This window comes from Ranitomeya variabilis, unplaced genomic scaffold, assembly GCF_051348905.1.
Source record: "Ranitomeya variabilis isolate aRanVar5 unplaced genomic scaffold, aRanVar5.hap1 Scaffold_147, whole genome shotgun sequence".
Taxonomy (NCBI): Eukaryota; Metazoa; Chordata; class Amphibia; order Anura; family Dendrobatidae; genus Ranitomeya; species Ranitomeya variabilis.
The window spans coordinates 51,569-78,207 of record NW_027507956.1 but is presented as its reverse complement, the minus strand read 5'-3'; the positions used below and the strand labels follow the sequence as shown (position 1 = coordinate 78,207).

General features: G+C 45.0%; 1 protein-coding gene across 1 annotated transcript in view; it reads left to right on the top strand.

Moving 5' to 3' along the window:
- Window positions 1-26,639, top strand: part of LOC143789273 (germinal-center associated nuclear protein-like) — an 86,005-nt gene that overhangs the window by 37,355 nt on the left and 22,011 nt on the right. The gene's annotated exons all lie outside the window — the stretch shown is intronic.

Sequence of the window (26,639 nt, the reverse complement as noted above, 5' to 3'; positions counted from 1 at the left end):
TGTTCTCGGGCTAGTGGATTGTTGTTGCCCTTGCCTATCCCGAAGAGGCCTTGGACGCACATCTCGATGGATTTTATTTCGGATCTTCCTGTTTCTCAGAAGATGTCTGTCATCTGGGTGGTGTGTGACCGTTTCTCTAAGATGGTCCATTTGGTTCCCCTGCCTAAGTTGCCTTCTTCTTCCGAGTTGGTTCCTCTGTTTTTTCAAAATGTGGTCCGTTTGCATGGTATTCCGGAGAATATCGTTTCTGACAGAGGTACCCAATTCGTGTCTAGATTTTGGCGAGCATTCTGTGCTAGGATGGGCATAGATTTGTCTTTCTCGTCTGCTTTCCATCCTCAGACTAATGGCCAGACCGAGCGGACGAATCAAACCTTGGAGACATATTTGAGGTGTTTTGTGTCCGCAGATCAGGATGATTGGGTTGCTTTTTTGCCTTTAGCGGAGTTTGCCCTCAATAATCGGGCCAGCTCTGCCACCTTGGTGTCTCCTTTTTTCTGTAATTCGGGGTTTCATCCTCGTTTTTCTTCTGGTCAGGTGGAATCTTCGGATTGTCCTGGAGTGGATGCTGTGGTGGAGAGGTTGCATCGGATTTGGGGGCAGGTAGTGGACAATTTGAAGTTGTCCCAGGAGAAGACTCAACTTTTTGCCAACCGCCGGCGTCGGGTTGGTCCTCGGCTTTGTGTTGGGGACTTGGTGTGGTTGTCTTCTCGTTTTGACCCTATGAGGGTTTCTTCTCCTAAGTTTAAGCCTCGGTTTATCGGCCCATACAAGATATTGGAGATTCTTAACCCTGTGTCCTTCCGTTTGGACCTCCCTGCATCTTTTTCTATTCATAATGTTTTTCATCGGTCATTATTGCGCAGGTATGAGGTACCGGTTGTGCCTTCCGTTGAGCCTCCTGCTCCGGTGTTAGTTGAAGGCGAGTTGGAGTACGTTGTGGAAAAGATCTTGGACTCCCGTGTTTCCAGACGGAAACTCCAGTATCTGGTCAAATGGAAGGGATACGGTCAGGAGGATAATTCTTGGGTGACTGCCTCTGATGTTCATGCCTCCGATCTGGTCCGTGCCTTTCATAGGGCTCATCCTGATCGTCCTGGTGGTTCTGGTGAGGGTTCGGTGCCCCCTCCTTGAGGGGGGGGTACTGTTGTGAATTTGGATTTTGGGCTCCCCCGGTGGACACTGGTGGAACTGAACTTGTGTGCATCATCCTTTCTGTTCACCTGTTCCTATCAGGATGTGGGAGTCGCTATTTAGCCTTGCTCCTCATTCACTTCCTTGCCGGTCAACATTGTAATCAGAAGCCTTTCTGTGCATGTTCCTGCTGCTAGACAACTCCCAGCTAAGTTGGACTTTTGTCCTCGTTTGTTTTTGTATTTTGTTCCAGTTCACAGCTGAAGTTTCGTTTCTGTGTCTGGAAAGCTCTTGTGATCTGAAATTGCCACTCTGATGTTATGAGTTAATACTAGAGTCTTAAAGTAATTTCAGGATGGTGTTTTGATAGGGTTTTCAGCTGACCATGAAAGTGTCCTTTCTGTCTTCCTGCTATCTAGTAAGCGGACCTCAATTTTGCTAAACCTATTTTCATACTACGTTTGTCATTTCATCTAAAATCACCGCCAATATATGTGGGGGGCCTCTGTCTGCCTTTCGGGGAAATTTCTCTAGAGGTGAGCCAGGACTATGTTTTCCTCTGCCAGGATTAGCTAGTCCTCTGGCTGGCGCTGGGCGTCTAGGGATAAAACGTAGGCAACGCTACCCGGCTACTGTTAGTTGTGCGGCAGGTTTAGTTCATGGTCAGTTTAGTTTCCATCCTTCCAAGAGCTAGTTCTTTGTTTGCTGGGCTATGTTCTCTTGCCATTGAGAACCATAACAAGGATCGCAGTCTGTTTACTGCCATCCCCTGGATTTACAAAGAAATCCCCGATTGGGGACATATACGGGCATATACTGCAATTGCCACAGGCAAAGGACCCACGATGTTCCATACCCCGATGCAATTTAGCAGTGGGACGCTTGTAATGGTTCCTAGTTAGAAGATCCCTAAAATTCGGGGCTCTTCTAGCTGTAAGCAGTGGCCGATCCCCCACCACCCGAGAAGTACATAAGTCGGTGGTTAGGATACCCCAGTGCCTACAAAGGATGTCCCTAATTTGTGACCAATTAATATTATAATTGGTGATGATCCTTGGCTTATCATCTCGTACCTTGTTTTGGGGAAGCAGAAGCGACTCCTGTGTATGTGTCCTAGCCCGTTGATAAGCTGTGCTGATACTCCTGCGTGGGTAATGTCTCTGTCTAAACCGATCCGTCAACTTGATGGCCTCCTGATGGAAATCTTCGTCCGAGGTGCAGTTCCGTCTTATCCTAAGGAATTGTCCCATAGGTACTCCATTTTTAGTGTGTTGGGGGAGGAAACTTCTATAATCCAAAAGACTATTTGTTGCAGTTGGCTTGCGGTACAGACTGGTAAATAGCGAGCCATCCCCAACCACCAGCTGAAGATCCAGGAAGGCAACTGTAGTGGAAGAAATAGAGTGTGTGAGCAGTATATTATGACAATTCACATTCAAGGAATGAATGAAGCCAAGACACTCCTCTCTACCACCAGTCCACACAAAGAACAGGTCGTCGATGTAACGACTCCAGTGGCGTACATGCCTCTTAAATTCCTCCCGGGTGTAGACCATGGTAGCCTCCCACCAACCCAAAAAAAGGTTGGCAACGGCCGGGGCACACCTGGCCCCCATGGCCACACCCGAAATCTGAAGATAGTAAGTCCTATCAAATAGGAAGAAGTTGTGCTTCATAATAAACTCCAGAAGATCAACCACTAAGGAGTCGTGCATCCTATCCGAGTGCCCCAGTTGGTCAAGGAAATACAGGGTCGCTGTGATTCCATCTTCATGGCTGATATTTGAATAAAGCGACTCCACGTCGCAGGTCACCAATAAGGAATCCGCGGGCAAAGACACCTCCTGGCAGATCCGAATGAAGTGCGACGAGTCCTGAACAAACGAGGGCAGGTTTCTGACCAGGGGCTGGAGAAAGTGGTCCACATATATACAGGCTTTCTCACAGAGGCTACCAATGCCGGCTACAATAGGGCGGCCTCTGTAGATCTTTGTGGACCTTCGGCAACATGTAGAATGTAGCCGTGATAGGCGATTCCACCCACATGAAGTCGAACTCCTGGGAGCTAATAATGCCCAGGTCTCTTGCCCTTTCCTGGAGTCGTCTGAATTTGATGGCAAACACCGCCGTAGGATCTGATGGAAGCCTCCTATAAAACCGGATATTCCCAAGCTGACGGTGTGCCTCCTCCAAGTAGAGTGAATGTGGCCACAATACCAAATTGCCCCCCTTGTCCGCTTCCTTGATCAAAAAAAGCATTGTTGTCCCTAAGACCAAAAAGGGCACGCCTCTCCTCCCTGCTCAGATTACCAGGGACAGGGATACGTGGACGCAAAGTCATAATGTCCCTTTTAGTAAGTTCGAAAAACACCCTAATGGCAGGGACCAGCGAAAAAGGCGGGGCCACACGAGATTTATTTTTAAACGGACAAGGACTCTTACCGTCATCTGGGCTATTCTCCTGCAAAAGCTGCAAAAGGTCACGGAAAACTTGTTGGTCAGTTGGTTCAACACCTTCCATCGCCCGGGGTCTGTTGTGTAACACCTGCAATAAGAGACGTCGACAGAACAAATATAAGTCTTTTACCAGGGTAAACTTATCCAAAGTATGGACAGGAGAGAAGGTGAGGCCACGTTGTAATACAGAAAGTTCAATGGGGGACAGAGTATGATCCGACAGGTTGATAACCTGTAGTGTCCCAGCAAATACCTGGCTGTCAGCAACCGAGTCCCCGGGGGGCCCAGATGCCCCTACTTGCGATTGTTCCTGTGGGGCTTCTGTGTAGAGGGTCTGTGTCCTCCATATCTGGTGGACCGTGGTGGTAGGGATGCGACGCTTCCGCCCCCTTCTATTCCGATGTCGGGCTCGCTTTCCACTGACGATAAAAAATCGCTCTCTGAAGTACCCGCGGGCCTCCTAGAGGTATCACGTTTCATGTCCACCACTCTCTGGACTTGTGGCCCACGTCTTCCGTTTCCCTGCTGTCTCCATTTGAATGCCCCATTTGTATCAAAATCGTTACGGTCCCTAAGAAATTTATTTTTCTTTTTTGCCATAATGTCATGGTCATACTTGTCCAGACCCTCCTTTAACTTGGCTCTGAACGGTTGAACCTGTCTCGTATCATCAAAGCCCACCAACCTAGTTTCCAGATCCCTGATCTTTGCCTTAGTGTCAGCCAATAGCTGCCTGTCATGCTCCAAGAGCATGTTCATGGTACTAGAGCATTTTAGTAAACCCTGTTCCCATGTAGCCCGGAACTCTGGGGAGGGCTCCCATGCAGGATAGATAGGGACCCTAAGGCCCCGGGGAGCGATGTTTAATTTGATATACTCCTCCAGACTGCGAACATTCCACCAGAGCCTTATGCCAGCTCGGTGTGCCGCTGATAGCTCTGAAGAGAGCTTGTTAAAGTCAGAGTCTGGTGAGACCTGTTCCCCTGTTGAAAAGATGTTACTGGAATGAGCCCTCCAAGCGGCTTCCCGGGCCTCCCAGTCCATGGCTAGGCAACTCAACCAATCACCACCAATGTCTATAAGGACAAAAAGATAGAAAGGGCACACAATTACAATAAATATATGTATAGCCCATATATATACAAAAATTCACAATAGAATGCGTGCTACCCAAAAGGAAACACCTACCAAAAGGCAGGTGTTATGATCCTTAGTGGCTGAGGATCACTAATTATTCCAGCTAAGTACAGAACATAGAACCAGCTCTAGGGAGGTGGTAACTGGGCTGACCGCAAATCTGATCCTATCCAAACACACTAAAGGTAGCCGGTGACCGTGCCTGAAATCCTAGACGGGTCGACGCAGCCTGAGAAACTGACTACCCTAGAGAGAAAATAAGACCTCACTTGCCTCTAGAGAAATTAACCCCAAAGATATAGAAAGCCCCCAACAAATAATAAGGGTGAGGTAAGGGGAAGGCACATACGTAGAGATGAAATCAGATTCAGCAAAAGAGGCCCACTAATGCTAGATAGCAGAAAACAGAAAGTGGACTATGCGGTCAGCAAAAAACCCTAATAAAAAATCCACGCTGAGTATTCAAGAACCCCCGCACCAACTAACGGTGTGAGGGGAGAATCTCAGCCCCCCAGAGCTACCAGCAAGCTAGGAAATCACATTTTGGCAAGCTGGACAAGAAACATAATGAACACAGATGATCAAAAAATAAGCAAACAGAAACTTAGCTTCTCTTGAATGAGACTGATGGCAAGGTAATCAGAAGGAAACAGAATAGCTCTGAATACATCGATAGCAGGCAAGGAACTGAGTCTCCAGGAGAGCTAAATAGGAAACACCCACAGCTAACGAAACAGCTGAAAGTCACAAACCTGCAGAAAGACATGACTCACACAATGCCGTTTGTGACCACAGGAGGGAGCCCGGAAATAGAGTTAACAACAGTACCCCCCCCCCCCTTGAGGAGGGGTCACCGAAACCTCACCAAGACCCCCAGGGCGATCAGGATGAGCCGCGTGGAAGGCATGAACCAAAACGGCCGCATGAACATCAGAGGCGACAACCCAGGAATTATCCTCCTGACCATAGCCCTTCCACTTAACCAAATACTGAAGCCTCCGTCTAGAGATACGAGAATCCAAGATCTTCTCCACCACGTACTCCAACTCTCCCTCGACCAGCACCGGAGCTGGAGGCTCAACAGCAGGAACCACAGGCACCACGTACCGCCGCAACAAAGACCTATGGAACACATTATGAATAGCAAACGATGCTGGAAGATCCAAACGAAAAGACACCGGGTTAAGGATTTCCAAAATCTTATAAGGACCGATGAAGCGAGGCTTGAATTTAGGAGAGGAGACCTTCATAGGAACATACCGAGAAGACAACCATACCAAATCCCCAACACGAAGTCGGGGACCCTCACCGCGGCGGCGGTTGGCAAAGCGCTGAGCCTTCTCCTGTGACAATTTCAAATTGTCCACCACATGGTTCCAAATCTGCTGCAACCTATCCACCACAGAATCCACCCCAGGACAGTCAGAAGGCTCAACCTGGCCCGAGGAAAAACGAGGATGAAAACCAGAATTGCAGAAAAAGGGCGAAACCAAAGTAGCAGAACTAGCTCGATTATTAAGGGCAAACTCGGCCAACGGCAAAAAAGTCACCCAATCATCCTGATCAGCGGAAACAAAACATCTTAAATAAGTTTCCAACGTCTGATTAGTTCTCTCAGTTTGGCCATTAGTCTGCGGATGGAAGGCAGACAAAAAAGACAAATCAATGCCCATCTTAGCACAAAAAATCCGCCAAAATCTGGACACAAACTGGGATCCTCTGTCAGACACAATATTCTCAGGGATGCCGTGCAAACGAACCACATTCTGAAAGAACAAAGGAACCAAATCGGAGGAGGAAGGCAACTTAGGCAAGGGCACCAAATGGACCATTTTGGAAAAACGATCACACACCACCCAGATGACAGACATTTTCTGAGACACTGGAAGATCCGAAATAAAATCCATGGAAATGTGCGTCCAAGGCCTCTTCGGGACAGGCAAAGGCAAAAGCAAACCGCTGGTACGAGAACAGCAAGGCTTAGCCCGAGCACAAATCCCACAGGACTGCACAAAGGAACGCACATCCCGCGACAAGGAAGGCCACCAAAAGGACCTAGCCACCAAATCTCTGGTACCAAAAATCCCAGGATGCCCCGCCAACACCGAAGAATGAACCTCGGAAATAACTCTGCTGGTCCATCTATCAGGGACAAACAGTCTCTCTTGTGGGCAACGATCCGGTCTATCCGCCTGAAATTTCTGCAGCACTCGTCGCAAATCTGGGGAAATGGCAGACAAAATCACTCCCTCTCTGAGGATACCAGCCGGCTCTGAGACTCCCGGAGAGTCAGGCACAAAACTCCTAGAAAGCGCATCAGCCTTCACGTTCTTCGAACCAGGCAAGTATGAGATGACGAAGTTGAAACGGGAGAAAAACAACGACCAACGAGCCTGTCTAGGATTTAGACGCTTAGCAGACTTGAGATAAATCAGATTTTTGTGATCAGTCAAGACCACCACATGATGTTTAGCTCCCTCGAGCCAATGTCGCCACTCCTCAAATGCCCACTTCATAGCCAACAACTCCCTATTACCAACATCATAATTCCGCTCGGCAGGCGAAAATTTTCTTGAAAAGAAAGCACATGGCTTCATCACAGAGCCATCAGAGCTTCTCTGCGACAAAACAGCCCCTGCTCCAATCTCAGACGCATCAACCTCGACCTGGAAGGGAAGAGAGACATCTGGCTGGCACAAGACTGGCGCTGAAGAAAACCGGCGCTTCAGCTCCTGAAAGGCCTCCACGGCCGCAGGAGACCAATTAGTCACATCAGAACCCTTCTTGGTCAAATCCGTCAAAGGTTTAACCACGCCAGAAAAATTAGCGATGAAGCGACGGTAAAAATTAGCAAAACCTAAGAACTTCTGAAGACTCTTAACAGACGTGGGCTGAGTCCAGTCATGAATGGCCTGGACCTTGACTGGGTCCATCTCCACAGTAGACGGAGAAAAAATAAAACCCAAAAAGGAAACCTTCTGTACTCCAAAGAGGCATTTTGAGCCCTTCACAAATAAAGCATTAGCACGCAGGACCTGAAACACCATCCTGACCTGCTTCACATGGGACTCCCAATCATCAGAAAAAAACAAAATGTCATCCAGATAAACAATCATAAATTTATCCAGATATTCTCGTAAAATGTCATGCATGAAGGACTGAAACACAGAAGGAGCATTAGAGAGCCCAAAAGGCATCACCAAGTACTCAAAATGGCCTTCGGGCATATTAAATGCTGTTTTCCATTCGTCTCCCTGCTTAATGCGCACAAGGTTATACGCACCACGAAGATCTATCTTGGTGAACCAACTGGCACCCTTAGCCGAGCAAACAAATCAGACAATAATGGCAAAGGATACTGAAATTTGACCGTGATTTTATTCAGGAGACGATAATCTATACAAGGTCTCAAAGACCCGTCCTTCTTGGCCACAAAAAAAATCCTGCACCAAGAGGGGACGAGGATGGGCGAATATGTCCTTTCTCCAAAGACTCCTTTATATAACTCCGCATCACGGCATGCTCTGGTACAGGCAAATTAAAAAGTCGTCCCTTAGGAAACTTACTACCAGGAATCAAATTTATAGCACAATCACAGTCCCTATGAGGAGGAAGGGCACTGAACCTGGGCTCATCAAATACATCCTGGTAGTCCGACAAAAACTCAGGGATCTCAGAAGGAGTAGAAGAAGCAATGGACAACAATGGAGTATCGCCATGAATCCCCTGACAGCCCCAACTTGACACAGACATAGCTGTCCAATCTAAAACTGGATTATGGGCCTGTAGCCATGGCAGACCCAAAACGACAACATCATGCAAATTATGCAGCACAAGAAAACGAATCACCTCCTGATGTACGGGAGTCATGCACATGGTCACTTGCGTCCAATACTGGGGCTTATTCTCAGCCAATGGCGTAGCATCAATTCCTCTCAGAGGAATAGGAAATTCCAAAGGCTCCAGAACAAAACCACAGCGCCTGGCAAACGACAAATCCATCAGACTCAGGGCAGCACCTGAATCCACAAAAGCCATAACCGAGTAGGATGACAAAGAAGAAATTAAAGTAACAGACAAAATAAATTAAGGCTGTAAAGTACCGATGGTGACAGGTTTAGCGACCTTTTTTAAGCGCTTAGAGCATGCTGATATAACATGAGTAGAATCACCACAGTAAAAGCACAACCCATTCTGACGTCTATGATTTTGCCGCTCGATTCTGGTCAGAATTCTGTCACATTGCGTAGACTCAGGTCTCTGTTCTGACAACACCGCCAGAGGATGGGCAGATTTGCGCTCCCGCAAACGCCGATCAATCTGAATGGCCAAGGCCATTGAATCACTCAGACTTGTAGGAGTGGGAAACCCCACCATAACATTCTTAATGGCTTCAGAAAGACCATCTCTGAATTTTGCGGCCAGAGCACACTCATTCCATTGAGTAAGCACCAACCATTTCCGAAATTTTTGACAATACACCTCAGCTTCATCCTGACCTTGAGAGATAGCTAGCAATGCCTTTTCTGCCTGGCTTTCAAGATTAGGCTCCTCATAAAGCAATCCAAGCGCCAGGAAAAACGCATCCACATTCAACAATGCAGGATCTCCTGGCGCCAGAGAGAAGGCCCAATCTTGAGGGTCGCCCCGTAACAAGGAGATAACAATTTTAACTTGCTGAGCGGAATCACCAGAGGAACGAGGTCTCAAAGATAGAAACAATTTACAATTATTCCTAAAATTCAGAAACCTAGATCTATTTCCAAAAAACAGCTCAGGAATAGGTATTTTTGGTTCAGACATAGGGTTATGAATAACAAAATCCTGAATGCTTTGCACCCTTGCAGTAAGACGATCTACACTAGAAGTCAGAGTCTGAATATCCATGTCTGTAGCTGAGCTCAACACCACCCAGAGTATAAGGGGATGAAAGAAGCTAGACAAACTGCAGCAAAGAAAGAGGAGGAAAAAAAAAATTTTACTCAGGGCTTCTTTTAATCCCTCTTCTGCGATGCATTAAACACTTCTTTTGGCCTGCTATACTGTTATGGTCCTTAGTGGCGGAGGATCACTAATTATTCCAGCTAAGTACAGAACATAGAACCAGCTCTAGGGAGGTGGTAACTGGGCTGACCGCAAATCTGATCCTATCCAAACACACTAAAGGTAGCCGGTGACCGTGCCTGAAATCCTAGACGGCTCGACGCAGCCTGAGAAACTGACTACCCTAGAGAGAAAATAAGACCTCACTTGCCTCTAGAGAAATTAACCCCAAAGATATAGAAAGCCCCCAACAAATAATAACGGTGAGGTAAGGGGAAGGCACATACGTAGAGATGAAATCAGATTCAGCAAAAGAGGCCTACTAATGCTAGATAGCAGAAAACAGAAAGTGGACTATGCGGTCAGCAAAAAACCCTAATAAAAATCCACGCTGAGTATTCAAGAACCCCCGCACCAACTAACGGTGTGAGGGGAGAATCTCAGCCCCCCAGAGCTACCAGCAAGGTAGGAAATCACATTTTGTCAAGCTGGACAAGAAACATAATGAACACAGATGATCAAAAAATAAGCAAACAGAAACTTAGCTTCTCTTGAATGAGACTGATGGCAAGGTAATCAGAAGGAATCAGAATAGCTCTGAATACATCGATAGCAGGCAAGGAACTGAGTCTCCAGGAGAGCTAAGTAGGAAACACCCACAGCTAACGAAACAGCTGAAAAACACAAACCTGCAGAAAGACATGACTCACACAATGCCGTTTGTGACCACAGGAGGGAGCCCGGAAATAGAGTTCACAACAGGCAGGCAAGACATACATATCAAATGAACAGAGCATTAGGTGCACCGCCATATAATAATAAGGCAGATAATGGGTGCAAAGTCAGTAGTAAATTGGTGTGATATTTATAGTTATTATAATTATATTAATATTAACAATAAAATAATTTCTGTACAATCGTGCATATTTCTCATTGGTGACATGTGGCCCTTGTGTGTTTCTCTATGGGCAGATTGGTGGATTGGCTGCTTGGATGAGTGCCCCCGGGGGTATGTGGCGGATGTTGCATTGAGATATGTGTGTTGGGGGCGACATTTCTATGTATTTATATCTTTTTGCACATAAGAGATTTGGAAGGGCGTACATGTACTTTTTATACGGTCCTTGTTTGCTCTGAACTTTTGCATCTGTTTAATACGGAGGCACCTTACACTCTAGTAAATGGTCACCACTCATTACCTCTACTTGATGTGTTTGCATGTGCATACAGTGGATCTATGCGCTTCATTTGGCGCAGCTGCTGTTGCGGTATCATAGTTTCCAGATACACGGTTTTGCACATGCGTTCTGCCCCGATCTTGTATCCATTAGGAATGACCAGTTGCACTGGCGTCTTCCATCTCAGGTGCGGTTGGACTGGTTTATTACGGGCACTCTTTGTCCCTAATTATGCCGCCTATTTTCTTGTGCATCCATTATGCTGTATGCTCTATGCGCCTGCGCGCAGTGTCTCCCTGCGCTCCATCTGGCGCAGCCGCTGTTGCAGTGTGAAGCACTGCTGGACGCACGGCGTCTGCGCATGCGCTCTGCTATGTTCCTGCTCTTACTAGGAACACTATGCTGGTTTTATTGTCCAGCACTAGGAGGCTTCCCCCTCCCATTTTCGGTGTGGCGACTTCCGCACACCGGTGTTCTATGAGCTATTAGGCTCGTGCTATTTTTAGCTGTTTGGACGTCCAATGCACATCTTCCGTGACGAAGCCTGCTTGTCAGGCGATACGCGTGGGCATCGCTATATTATACCAGGTTGTATTTCGATGGAGGGTTTCCTCCCTTTATAGCTTTGAGATCTAGTTAGGTACTTTTACTTATGGGTTATTATTAACCCCTTATCCTTTTTCCCCCTCCCCTTCCCCGTTTTTGGCTGGTTTTGCATTTAATATCCTGGGTAACGGTCTCATATATGTTACACACAGCCCGTTGGCGTGTGGTTACCAATTACATCATATGTTATCCGTCCTTTGATGTATTTCTATTCTCCCATGAGCCATTAGTGTGGGGTTGAGGTACTCTGTGTGGGGGACCTTATCATATATGGTTATTGTATCTCTATTCCTGTGTATTATGGATGGTGTGTATTTTTTTAATTATGTTTTAATTGTCTGTGATGTTGTTGGATTGTTTAATAAAATCAGCTTTGCATTTTTATATACCTCATGTAGTATTATTGGTGTGCATATTTTGGCAGTAGGCTTTTTCTTGTTGGTCTCTTGTATTTACTACTGACTTTGCACCCATTATCTGCCTTATTATTATATGGCGGTGCACCTAATGCTCTCTTCATTTGATAGGCATCGTCCGATAAGACTACAAGTCCCATCAGACAATGCCTTCTACAATAACAGTGATTGACACATTAGCCAATGATGGGACAGTAGTAGTCCCATCATCCGGCTAATGCGTTGAATGTAAAAAAAAAAAAAAATACTTAATACATGCTACATACATACTACATACATACATTCTACATACATACTACATACATACATACATGCTACATACATACTACATACATACTACATACATACTACATACATACTACATACATGCAACATACTACCTACATACATACTACATACATACTACATACATTACATACATACATGATACATAGATACATACTACATACATGCTACATACATACTACATACATACAACATACATACCGTATATACTCGAGTATAAGCCGACCCGAGTATAAGCCTACCCCCCTAATTTTGCCACAAAAAACTGGGAAAACTTATTGACTCGAGTATAAGCCTAGGGTAGGAAATGCAGCAGCTACCGGTGAATTTCAAAAATAAAAATAGATGCTCCATACCGTTCATTATTGCCCCATAAGATGCTCCATATAAAGCTGTGCCACATGTAATGCTCCATACATTTCATTATGGCCCCATAGATGCTCCATATAAAACTGTGCCATATAGAATGCTCCATACATTTCATTATGGCCCCATAGATGCTCCATATAAAACTGTGCCATATAGAATGCTCCATACATTTCATTATGGCCCCATAGATGCTCCATTTAAAACTGTGCCACATATAATGCTCCATACATTTCATTATTGCCCCATAGATGCGCCACATAAACTGCGCCATATATAATGCTCCATACTGTTCATTATTGCCCCATAGATGCTCCATATAAAGCTGTGCAATATATAATGCTGCTGCTGCAATAAAAAAAATGACATACTCACCTCTCTTGCTGCCCGCAGCTCCTCAGCTTCCCGTCTCGGCGTCTCTCCGCACTGACTGTTCAGGCAGAGGGCGGCGCGCAGATTAGTACGTCATCGCGCCCTCTGACCTGAACAGTCAGAGCAAGAGGACGGGAAGACGGAGCGGCGCCCGGAGGGTGCGACTGCACTCTAGAGGCTCCAGGAACACAATGGGCAGGAAGGTATCCTTCCGCCACTGTATTCCTCCGCCGCTGTAAAAATAAAAAGTCCCTAGTCTCACTTTATGCCATTGCTGTGTGTCATGATTCTCAATGGCGAGAGAACATAGCCCAGCATATATGAGAACTAGCTCTTGGAAGATGGAAACTATTCTGACCATGAACTAAACCTGCCGCACAACTAGAAGTGGCCGGGTAGCATGCCTACGTTTTATCCCTATATGCCCAGCGCCAGCCGGAGAACTAACTAATCCTGGCAGAGGAAAAAATACAGTCCTGGCTCACCTCTAGAGAAATTTCCCCAAAAGGCAGACAGAGGCCCCCACATATATTGGCGGTGATTTTAGATGAAATGACAAACGTAGTATGAAAATAGGTTTAGCAAAATCGAGGTCCGCTTACTAGATAGCAGGAAGACAGAAAGAGCACTTTCATGGTCAGCTGAAAACCCTATCAAAACACCATCCAGAAATTCCTTTAAGACTCTAGCATTAACTCATAACACCAGAGTGGCAATTTCCGTTCACAAGAGCTTTCCAGACACAGTAACGAAACAGCAGCTGTGAACTGGAACAAAATGCAAAAACAAAACAAGGACAAAAGTCCAACTTAGCTGAGAGTTGTCTGGTAGCAGGAACATGCACAGAAGGCTTCTGATTACAATGTTGACCGGCATGAAACTGACAGAGGAGCAAGGTTATATAGCGACTCCCACATCCTGATGGGAGCAGGTGAACAGAGGGGATGATGCACACAAGTTCAATTCCACCAGTGGCCACCGGGGGAGCCCAGAATCCAACTTCACAACAGCTGTGTGAGAAATTGTCCCACGCAGCAATTGCCATAAAGTAAGACTTTGAACTATAGTAACCTCAGTGATGCACTGCAGGAGCCATTGTCTCCTGTCAGTGTATCACTGAGGGTCCTGTAGAGCGGTGACATCACCCGATGTCACTGTTCTATAGGGGAGATCGTCGTGGGACACTCGTTAATAATTGGACTACGGCGGACAGGTAGTATACGGTTTATTTTACGTTTTTTTGCAGGCGCTGAAGTATGGTAAGTATGGTTAATTTTTCCTAATGTGTGTGTTTTATTAACCCTTTACTAGTATTGGATTAATAATGGATAGGCATCTTATTGATGCCTCTCCGTTATTAACCTGGCTTAATGTCATATTACAATAGCAAGGTGACATTAACCCCTTATTACCCCATATCCCACCGCTACACGGGAGTGGGAAGAGAGGGGCTAAGTGCCGGAATTGGCGCATCTCACAGATGCACCATTTCCGGGGCGGCTGCGGACTGGTATTTGTAGCTGGGGGGGTGCCGATATCCATGGCCCCTCTCTAGGCTATGAATATCAGCCCGCAGCTGTCTGCGTAGCCTTTACTGGCTATTAAAATAGGGGGACCCCCCCAAAAAAATGATGTGGGGTCCCCCTATGTTTTATAGCCAGAAAGGCTACGCAGACAGCTGCGGGCTGATATTCATAGCCTAGAGAGGGGCAATGGATATTGCACCCCCCCCCCCCCCGGCTGCAAATACCATTCCGCAGTCGCCTCGGAGATGGCGGATCTGTAAGATGCACCAATTCCGGCACTTAGCCCCTCTCTTCCCACTCCCGTGTAGCGGTGGTGTAATAATCATTGGGGATAATTCAGGAGACTCTTTGCGTGGAACAAGACAACAGGGCACAGTTTTATAAGTGGTAAAGTTTATATTATCACACGGTGATTCAAGCAGGTGCAGAGAGAAACTCAAGTCCACAACACTTGGTGCAAATAATTAACGCAGCTTAGCAGTCAATAGGAAACTTCAGCGGTAGATGCAAACACACAGTCTATGAAGCACAGTTATACTTGAGGAAACTTGACACGAATAGATCCTTGACTTAGTCCAGACACAGATAGATATGCTATTAGGCAGTTCAAATCATATCTTAGCTCAACCAGGGAGGCCTGGTTAATAGTCTCAGGTTTTGCAGAGCAGGAACAGCCTACATGTCCAGCAAATGCAGATGGAAGTAACACGAGCAGCAGATGAAGGAGGATTACTGAACACTGGTGTATGCAGCAGGAACTCAGAGCAGAGTGGCAGGATCTCCAACACAGGTTCACAGGAGCAGGTGCAAGGCTAGGGAGTAATCAGGAGCTGGATGCAAAGCAGAATAATCTAGCACAGACTGAAGGCTGGGGTGGAGTTTTATAGCAGGAAGACAAGTGCACATGAGACCAAAGACGCCATGTTGGAAAAGGGCAGTAATGCACAAAAGGTAAAAAATGTTCAGAGTCCTGACATTACTCCCTCCTTAGAATCGGCCTCAGGACGATCCTGGACCTGGTTTCTCAGGGAATCTCTGATGAAAACGAGAAATCTTCTGTTGGGCATTGATGTTTTCCACAGGTTCCCAAGAGTATTCCTCAGGGGGATATCCCTGCCATCTTATCAGATATTGGAGCCGATTCCTGTGAATCCTGGAATCAATAATTTCCTCCACCACGAATTGTTCTTGCCCATCAATCACCACAGGCTGCAGAGGTGGCACAACACGTCCCTGGAAGGTATTAGGAGATACAGGCTTTAGTAAAGATACATGAAAAACTGGGTGTACCTTCATTGTCCTAGGTAGCTTCAGCCGGCAGGCCACAGGGCTCACAAAACCGTTGAACTTGAAAGGGCCAATGAATTTCTGTCCAAGTTTTTGTGAAGGAACATTTAACTTCAGATTCTTAGTTGCTAACCACACGGAATCTCCTACCTTGAACATGGGTGCAGGTTTACGGAATCTATCAGCCGATCTCTTATAACGTTCTTGAGCCGTGGTCAGGGATTCCTTCAGAACCTCCAGATTTTGTCTCATCGCAGTCAGCCTTTCCTCCACTGCTGGAACCAGAGAATTAATTGGAGACCTAGGTAAAATACACGGATGATAACCCAGATTGGCAAAGAAAGGTGTAAATTTAGTGGAGGCGCTCTGATAATTATTATATGAAAATTCGGCTAACGGCAACAACTCCAACCAATCATCCTGGAGATGGCTGACATAGCATCTTAGATATTGTTCCAGCGTCTGGTTGGTACCCTCAGTCTGACCATTTGTCTGGGGATGGTAAGCAGAAGAGAGACAGACATTAATATTGAGTGCAGAGCAAAACCCCTTCCAGAATCTTGAAGTGAACTGTACTCCACGGTCAGAGATGATCTCATCCGGCACCCCATGCAACCGAAAGACATTCTGTATAACCAAGTTCACTGTATCTTTAGCAGAGGTAAGGCCGGTGCACGGAACAAAATTAGCAGCTTTAGTCAGGCGATCAACTACCACCATGATTGTATTCATGCCCCCCGATGTAGGCAGCTCCACAATAAAGTCCATTGATATAGACCCCCAAAGGCGGGATGGAACAGGTAATGGGTGTAGAAGACCCCTAGGTGCCACATGAGGAGTCTTGTAACGGGCACATACCTCGCAAGAGAGAACATAGTCCTTGGTATCCTTCAGGCAAGTTGGCCACCAGAAGAATCGGCTCAGGAACTCGTGTCTTCTGTAACCCCCTGTGACCAGCCAACTTGGAGTCATGTACCAACTTGAGGATCTGCAGACGGACGACCTCTGGGACGTAGATACGTCGATCTCTGAACCACATGCCACCCTTAAAGACAAGATTAATATCCACAGGTGGGTTGGCCAGAAATACATCACCTTCATAGGCCTCCCTGCACTCCTTCCACAAGTCCTGATCGTGGATAACTCCGATGAAATTTGCATCAGATAGAATGGTCTTGGACGGGGCTCCAGGTACGGAATCCGCAGCATGAATTCGGGATAAAGCATCAGCCTTCCCATTACGAGAACCTGGACGGTACGAGATAACAAAGTTAAATTGATTTAAGAATAAGTTCCAACGAGCCTGACGAGGAGAAAGACATCTAGGGGATCTAAGGAACTCTAGATTGCGATGCTCAGTTAGCACTATGATCTGTTGTGCAGCTCCTTGCAGATGATGCCTCCATTCTTTGAAAGCCGCAATAATAGCCAGCAATTCCTTGTCTCCCATGTCGTAGTTCTTCTCTGCTGAGGTTAGTCTACGGGAAAAGAAAGCACAAGGATGTAGCAGACCCTTCTCTCCAGTTCTTTGGGAGAGAATAGCCCCCAAAGCATTATCAGAAGCATCCACCTCCACAATGAAAGGATGTGTTGGATCTGGGTGTATCAACAGCGGTGCTGATGTGAAACAGATCTTCAGCCGATCAAAAGCTTCTTGAGCCTGTGATGACCACTTAAAGGGCTTTTCCTTCTTTGTCAAGGAAGTAATGGGACGGACAATATCAGAAAAATTTTGAATGAAGGGTCTGTAGAAATTTGCAAAGCCAATAAAACGTTGGACCTCCTTAACGTTCTTGGGTGCCGGCCAGTCAAGGATAGCCTGAATCTTACCAGATTCCATGTTCAGCCCCTTGGGAGAGATGATATAACCCAAGAACTGTATCTCAGAACGATGGAACTCGCATTTCTCCGGCTTGATATACAGTTGGTTCTCTTTCAGACGTCTTAAAACAGTTTTGACATGTTCTTCATGTTCCTGTAGAGAGTCAGAAAAGATTAGTATATCGTCCAAATAGATCACCACAAACTGGTCCAACAAATCTCTGAAGATGTCATTAACAAGGTGTTGAAATGCTGCAGGGGCGTTACAAAGCCCGAAGGGCATCACAAGAGATTCAAAGTGTCCATACCGGCATCTGAATGCTGTCTTCCACTCATCCCCTGGACGAATACGCACCAAAATATAAGCCCCACGAAGATCCAGCTTAGAGAACACTTTAGCGTGGCGGACTCTTTCCAGTAATTCGGGAATCAGAGGCAAAGGGTAACTGTTTCGTACGGTTACCTTATTGAGTTCCCGATAGTCAACACAGGGTCTCAGGTTCCCATCCTTCTTCTTTACAAAAAAATGGGTGCCCCTACTGGTGAGGAAGAAGGACGTATGAAGCCTTTGGCCAGATTTTCATCAATATACTCCTTTAAGGCTTGAAGCTCAGGTGCCGCCAAAGGATATACGTGACCAAAAGGAATATCTGCCCCAGGAAGCAACTCAATGGAACAGTCATAATGCCTGTGTGGAGGAAGTTGATCTGCATTCTTCTTGTCACAGAGGTCAGAGAACTCTTTATATGCTGGAGGTAAAGAAGATACCTGTACATGTGGTTCCGTAGCCGTGGACTCAGGGACAGCTTCTGTTAACGCTGAGTTGCTCCTTGTTGGAAAGATAATTTCCTTTGTCTCCCAGTTGATAATTGGGTTCTGAGAACGCAACCAAGGAATGCCTAAAATCACCGGAAAATGAGGAGAAGAAATTAGCAAGTAAGAAAGTTGCTCCTGATGATTAGGCTCCAACAAAATTTCAAGGGGTACGGTCTCCTGATCCACAGGCCCAGAGATTAAAGGTGACCCATCCACTGTTTCCATGGTAATTGGAGAGGCTCTTTGCTGAATTTTAATACCATGTTCCTTGGCAAATGCGATATCCATGAAATTGCCACCTGCACCAGAGTCAATCATAGCTGAACTGGAAATCCACTTTCCTGAACACAGGATTTTAATAGGGAGAGAACAGTGAGAGTTCTTTTCCTTCAGCTCCTTGGGGGGTGAAGTCATAGAAAGTGAATGGAATACAGCGTTTAAAGGCAGGCTACATTCAGAGATGTCAGATTCATCATCACAGTTGTCATACTCCCCTATTGCTGCTAGCACCTTGTTAGGCCGTCTAGGACACTTAGGGCAATTGATCAAGAAGTGGTCAGACTGGCCGCAGTAGAAACATAGACTTTCACGAAGGCGATGCTCCCGGCTCTCATTGATCTCACATCTCTGAACGGAATCAATTTGCATGGGCACCTCCTCCACTTCCCGAGATGTTTTACCTGCAGGCTCTTTGGAAGGAAGGGAAAAGTTAGAAATACGGTTATATGCAGCAAATTTCTCCTGCCTACGCTCAGTAAGGCGAATGTCTATGCGCACACAATGCTGTATAAATGTCTCTAGTTCTTGTGGTGACTCTGAGCGAGCTAGTTCATTTTTATAATACTAGACAGACCCCTTTTAAAAATAGGCAATTGTGCATAACTGTCCCAATTGGTATCTACTGCCAATCTCCTGAATTCAGTGGCATACTCAATAACAGAACGTTTAGCTTGGGGTAAAGACAACAAAGCAGATTCAGCGGATGCACGGCGATTAGGGTCATCAAACATTAATGCCATAGCGGCCAAGAAAGCATCCAAGTCATTTAACCGTGGGTCACGAGACTCAATCATCGGATTCGCCCAGGCGAGCGCTCGTGAGGTCAGTAGCATTATTACACACAACACTTTGGATCTATCAGTAGGAAAACGGTCAGCATGCACTTCAAAATATAGCATACATTGATTCACAAAGCCACGAAATTTGTCGCGATCACCATAAAATCTGAATGGGGGCAACTTAGGTGGGCTAGCTGGTGGCGGTTGCCCAGAGGGCAAAGTCACTTGTGCAGCTATTTGCGTGCTTATGTCCTGAAAAGCCCGTCCATACTGGGACTCTATGCCAGCAAGTTTGTTTTGCTGGGCTGCCATGCGATTGCTTAAGTCCTGCAAAGTTTGTCCAAACACTTTTTGATTGTGTTCAAAGCTTCCAAACTTTTTTGCAGACCTTCCACATCTTTCTCCAGTGATCTAATTATGGAAAACACCTGCTCTAATCTGCTCTCTGCAGTCATTGTTCCTGCAGTCTCTTTTTTTTATGGCTAGATTATCCTGTAATAATTATAGGGGATAATTCAGGAGACTCTTTGTGTGGAACAAGACAACAGGACACCGTTTTATAAGTGGTAAAGTTTATCTTATCACACAGTGATTCAAGCAGGTGCAGAGTCCAAACTCAAGTCCACAACACTTGGTGCAAATAATAAACGCAGCTTAGCAGTCAATAGGAAACTTCAGAGGTAGATGCAAACAAACAGAATGTCTGTGAAGCACAGATACACTTGAGGAAACTTGACACGAATAGATCCTTGACTTAGTCCAGACACAGATAGATATGCTATTAGGCAGTTAAAATCATATCTTAGCTCAACCAGTGAGGCCTGGTTAATAGTCTCAGGTTATTGCAAAGCAGCAACAGCTTACATGTCCAGCAAATGCAGATGAAGTAACACGAGCAGCAGATGAAGGAGGATTACTGAACACTGGTGTATGCAGCAGGAACTCAGAGCAGAGTGGCAGGATCTCCAACACAGGTTCACAGGTGTAGGTGCAAGGCCAGGGAGTAATCAGGAGCTGGATGCAAAGCAGAATAATCTAGCACAGACTGAAGGCTGGAGTGGAGTTTTATAGCAGGAAGACAAGTGCACATGAGACTAAAGACGCCATGTTGGAAAAGGGCAGTAATGCACAAAAGGTAAAAAATGTTCAGAGTCCTGACAGGTGGGATATGGGGTAATAAAGGGTTAATGTCACCTTGCTATTGTAAGGTGACATTAAGCCTGGTTAATAACGGAGAGGCATCAATAAGACGCCTATCCATTATTAATCCAATACTAGTAAAGGGTTAATAAAACACACACACATTAGGAAAAAGTAACCATACTTACCATACTTCAGCGCCTGCAAAAAACATAAAATAATAAACCGTATACTACCTGTCCGCCGTAGTCCAATTAATAACGAGTGTCCCACGACGATCTCCCCTATAGAACAGTGACATCGGGTGATGTCACTGCTCTATAGGACCCTCAGTGACACACTGACAGGAGACAATGGCTCCTGCAGTGCATCAATGAGGTTACCTGAGTTCAAAGTCTCACTTTATGGCAATTGCTGCGTGGGAAAATTTCTCACACAGCAATGGCATAAAGTGAGACTAGGGACTATTTTATTTTTACAGCGGCGGAGGAATACAGTGGCGGAAGCATACCTTCCTCCCGTCATTGTGTTCCTGGAGCCCCTGGAGAGCGGTCGCATCAGCTGATGCTTCCGTTCTCAACCCGAGATTGTCGTGGGACACTCGTGGATTTCTGCGGACAGGGAGTATATTGGTTGTTTGTTATTTTAATCTTTTTTACAGATACACTGGCTTCGGGGAACAAAGTGACAAGTAATGGTAAGTATGTACTCTATGTTTAATGTACTGTATGTCTGTATGTATTTATTGTATGTAATGTATGAATGTATTGTATGTAGTATGTATGTAGTATGTATGTAGTATATGTGATGTATGTATGTAGTATGTATGTATTGTATGTTGTATGTATGTAGTATGTATGTATTGTATGTAATGTGTGTATGTATGTAATGTATGTAGTATGTATGTAGAATGTATTATGTATGTAGTGTGTATGTTGTATGTATGTAGTACAGTTGTGGCCAAAAGTATTGACACCTCTGCAATTCTGTCAGATAATACTCAGTTTCTTCCTGAAAATGATTGCAATCACAAATTCTTTGGTATTATTACCTTCATTTAATTTGTCTTAAATGAAAAAACACAAAAGAGAATGAAGCAAAAAGCAAAACATTGATCATTTCACACAAAACTCCAAAAAGGGGCCAGACAAAAGTATTGGCACCCTCAGCCTAATACTTGGTTGCACAACCTTTAGCCAAAATAACTGCGACCAACCGCTTCCGGTAACCATCAATGAGTTTCTTACAATGCTCTGCTGGAATTTTAGACCATTCTTCTTTGGCAAACTGCTCCAGGTCCCTAATATTTGAAGGGTGCCTTCTCCAAACTGCCATTTTCAGATCTCTCCACAGGTGTTCTATGGGAGTCAGGTCTGGACTCATTGCTGGCCACCTTAGAAGTCTCCAGTGCTTTCTCTTAAACCATTTTCTAGTGCTTTTTGAAGTGTGTTTTGGGTCATTGTCCTGCTGGAAGACCCATGACCTCTGAGGGAGACCCAGCTTTCTCACACTGGGCCCTACATTATGCTGCAAAATTTGTTGGTAGTCTTCAGACTTCATAATGCCATGCACACGGTCAAGCAGTCCAGTGCCAGAGGCAGCAAAGCAACCCCAAAACATCAGGGAACCTCCGCCATGTTTAACTGTAGGGACCGTGTTCTTTTCTTTGAATGCCTCTTTTTTTTCTCCTGTAAACTATATGTTGATGCCTTTGCACAAAAAGCTCTACTTTTGTCTCATCTTACCAGAGAACATTCTTCCAAAACATTTTAGGCTTTTTCAGGTAAGTTTTGGCAAACTCCAGCCTGGCTTTTTTATGTCTCGGGTAAGAAGTGGGGTCTTCCTGGGTCTCCTACCATACAGTCCCTTTTCATTCAGACACCGACGGATAGTACGGGTTGACACTGTTGTACCCTCGGACTGCAGGGCAGCTTGAACTTGTTTGGATGTTAGTCGAGGTTCTTTATCCAACATCCGCACAAACTTGCATTGAAATCTCTTGTCAATTTTTTTTTTACGTCCACATCTAGGGAGGTTAGCCACAGTGCCATGGGCTTTAAACTTCTTGATGACACTGCGCACGGTAGACACAGGAACATTCAGGTATTTGGAGATGGACTTGTAGCCTTGAGATTGCTCATGCTTCCTCACAATTTTGTTTCTCAAGTCCTCAGACAGTTCTTTGGTCTTCTTTCTTTTCTCCATGCTCAATGTGGTGCACACAAGGACACAGGACAGAGGTTGAGTCAACTTTAATCCATGTCAACTGGCTGCAAGTGTGATTTAGTTATTGCCAACACCTGTTAGGTGCCACAGGTAAGTTACAGGTGCTGTTAATTACACAAATTAGAGAAGCATCACATGATTTTCCGAACAGTGCCAATACTTTTGTCCACCCCCTTTTTTATGTTTGGTGTGGAACTATATCCAATTTGGCTTTAGGACCATTCTTTTTGTGTTTTTCATTTAAGACAAATTAAATGAAGATAATAATAACAAAGAATTTGTGTTTGCAGTCATTTTCAGGAAGAGAAACTGAGTATTATCTGACAGAATTGCAGGGGTGTCAATACTTTTGGCCACAACTGTATGTATGTAGTATGTATGTACAAACCTACCTTTGCCCGACATTGCCATCTCTGTGTGCGGTTCCACCATTACTCCAAAGCAACATGCCCGCTGCCTTGGAGTCATCCTTGATTCCGAGCTTTCATTCACCCCCCACATCCGATCACTGGCTCGCTCTTCTTATCTGCATCTCAAAAACATTTCCAGAATTCGCCCTTTTCTTACTTTCGACTCTGCAAAAACTCTTACTGTTTCTCTTATTCATTCCCGTCTGGACTATTGTAACTCTCTACTAATCGGCCTCCCTCTTACCAAACTCTCCCCGCTCCAATCTGTCCTGAATGCTGCTGCCAGGATCATATTCCTCGCCAACCGTTACACCGATGCCTCTACCTTGTGCCAGTCATTACACTGGCTACCCATCCAATCCAGAATCCAGTACAAAACTACTACCCTCATCCACAAAGCACTCCATGGCTCAGCACCACCCTACATCTCCTCTCTGGTCTCAGTCTACCAACCTACCCGTGCCCTCCGCTCTGCTAATGACCTCAGGTTAGCATCCTCAATAATCAGAACCTCCCACTCCCGTCTCCAAGACTTTACACGTGCGGCGCCGATTCTTTGGAATGCACTACCTAGGTTAATACAATTAATCCCCAATCCCCATAGTTTTAAGCGTGCCCTAAAAACTCATTTGTTCAGATTGGCCTACCGCCTCAATGCATTAACCTAATTATCCCTGTGTGGCCTATTAATAAAAATACAACAACATAATCACGTTCCTCCATCATGTTCTCATACACTTTATGCAGTTAATAGCCTCTGTGTCTGTACTGTTACATACTTAGGCAGTTAACTGGTTCATGCAGCTTTACATGAACACCCGAGCCTTACACTATGGCTGGTCCAAATAACTAAAGCAATTGTTACCATCCACCTCTCGTGTCTCCCCTTTTCCTCATAGATTGTAAGCTTGCGAGCAGGTCCCTCATTCCTACTGGTATCTGTTTTGAACTGTGATTTCTGTTATGCTGTAATGTCTATTGTCTGTATAAGTCCCCTCTATAAGTTGTAAAGCGCTGCGGAATATGTTGGCGCTATATAAATAAAATTATTATTATTATTATTATTATGTAGTGTGTATGTAGTATGTATGTATGTAGTATGTATGTATGTATGTAGCATGTATGTAGTATGTATGTATGTATGTAGCATGTAGTATGTATGTAGCATGTATGTAGCATGTATGTAGCAAGTATGTAGTATGTAGTTCAACACATAAGCCGGATGATGGGACTACTACTGTACCATCATTGGCTAATGTGTCAATAACTGCCATTGTAGCAGGCATCGTCCGATGGGACTTGTAGTCTCATCGGACGATGCCTGCACAGACACAAAGACCCCGGCAGGGCGCACAGACCCCCCGGCAGGGCGCACAGACCCCCCGGCAGGCTCGCACAGACCCCGCTCGCACAAAGACATGCAGTCTCCGCCCACGCACCGCCCACACTGCATTATAGTGCATAATTGCACTATAGGAACTTCTGATTCCGGTATCGCAAAAATATCGGCACTCGGTATCGGAATTCCGATACAGCGAATATCGGCCGATACCCGATATTTGCAGTATCGGAATGCTCAACACTACTCATAGTACATAATATAATCCTTAAGCTTTTTTTTTTTTTTATAAACCCCTTAAGATATCATCTATTGGGGACAAAATAAAACATACAATAGAAGTGACAACACAGAAAATTATCTTATGAAAACAAATTTTTTTATTTAATTCATACAAAAACAGTAATATTTTTAAAATTCAGAAAATAGGTACTGGAAAAACCGAGGTTAATCTATATACTATCCATCCCCCAATTTAAATAGCATCTATACAGATATGTCAATTTTCATCACTAATCCATCTGAAATCCATTTCATGATTAAATGAAGCAGGTAAAGTGCCCTGTGCTTATAAAGTGCAGATATAGAATGTAATACTTATAACAGACGCTAGATGGCGCTGTTAATCTATTATTCAGATTTCTATGTCACAAAATGAGATTTATCATAAAATACTACATAGTTGAACAGATGCTATCAGTTCTAATTTATTAAATATTTTTTCTATGGAGATTAGGATATGAAGCCACCATAATAAACATTTCAAAGAAAATCCGTTATATAGTGTATATCAGTGTCTCATCCTAATATAATATTTATAAGGATACAATCCATCAGAGATAACATAGGTTAATAATCACAAAAGTATCTAAAGAGTTAAGGGGTATAATTTACCAGGTTTTCGTAGGGATCCAGTTATTGCCGCTGGTGGGATATAGAAAACCTCTCGCCCCGACGTGCGTGTTTCGCCCAGCTTCTTCCGGGGGCTTGTCTTAACTTACTGAAGTGGGACTTTTTGTCTTGATATAATATAATCCTGCATGATATAATCTGTATGATGCAAAATACCGTGCCAGCATGAAATGAGATCCCATTAGTTCTGTAAGTGCAAACAAGTCTCATGGAGAGAAGGCAAGTCAGGGCTCTGACATAGCTGGTGACAGTGCGACCCACAAGTTGGCTTAGAGGAAACTTGTCAAAAACAAAGGTATATGGTGGGACAGCGATGTGCTTGCCTCTCGGTGATGTTGGGAATGAAGTAATACAATCCTAGCTGTAGCAATCAGTGTCTCTGCCCCTAGCGCCTTGAGATTGTTAGATCAGGCCAAAGATGTCAGGGGAGCAAAGTTTTGAGTTAAGCAGATGCTAAATGTCTCCGTGCTACAACTCTGGATAGTGTGCACTGCGCCTTTAATTACATTTCTTATAACTGTTTTAAAGTCACTAATAAAAGTAAAGTTTTTTTTGTAAATAGCTGACTACAAAAATTGTCTAGAATGGGTGTAAAGGGTATATTTTGGCCATTGGAAACGGTTACCTTGTAGGTAATGGCTCCTGTAGAGAGGTCACAACGTGTTCCTCCCTATCCAGCATTTCTAAGCATTGTTGGTGAAAAATGCAGAGAACAAGTGAGGTAATTAATAGTATTTTCTCTCTCGCTTCATTGCGGGACACAGGAAACCATGGGTGTCTGCTGACACTAGGCAATGAAAAATGTTATCTCCTCCTCAGCAGGATACAGCCACCGACCTGAGCCGATCAGTCTCAGCCTAGTGTCAGTAGGTGACAGACACGGCGCTGCACTCAGCCCCGTTTCTACCTTAGGGTAATGATTTCCCTTTTTCTTTCGGATACAGCTTGTGAAGCCGCCCTCTAGGCTACTACGGGCGACAGAGTGGAATTGTGTCACTCTGATCTCCCCCCTAAAGTCTGAGAGCACAGTGTGGGATTGTGTCACTGCGGTTGTCTCCCTGGTCCATCCGGCTGGACCCTATCCACGTAACATATCAAGAGTGTTCAGGG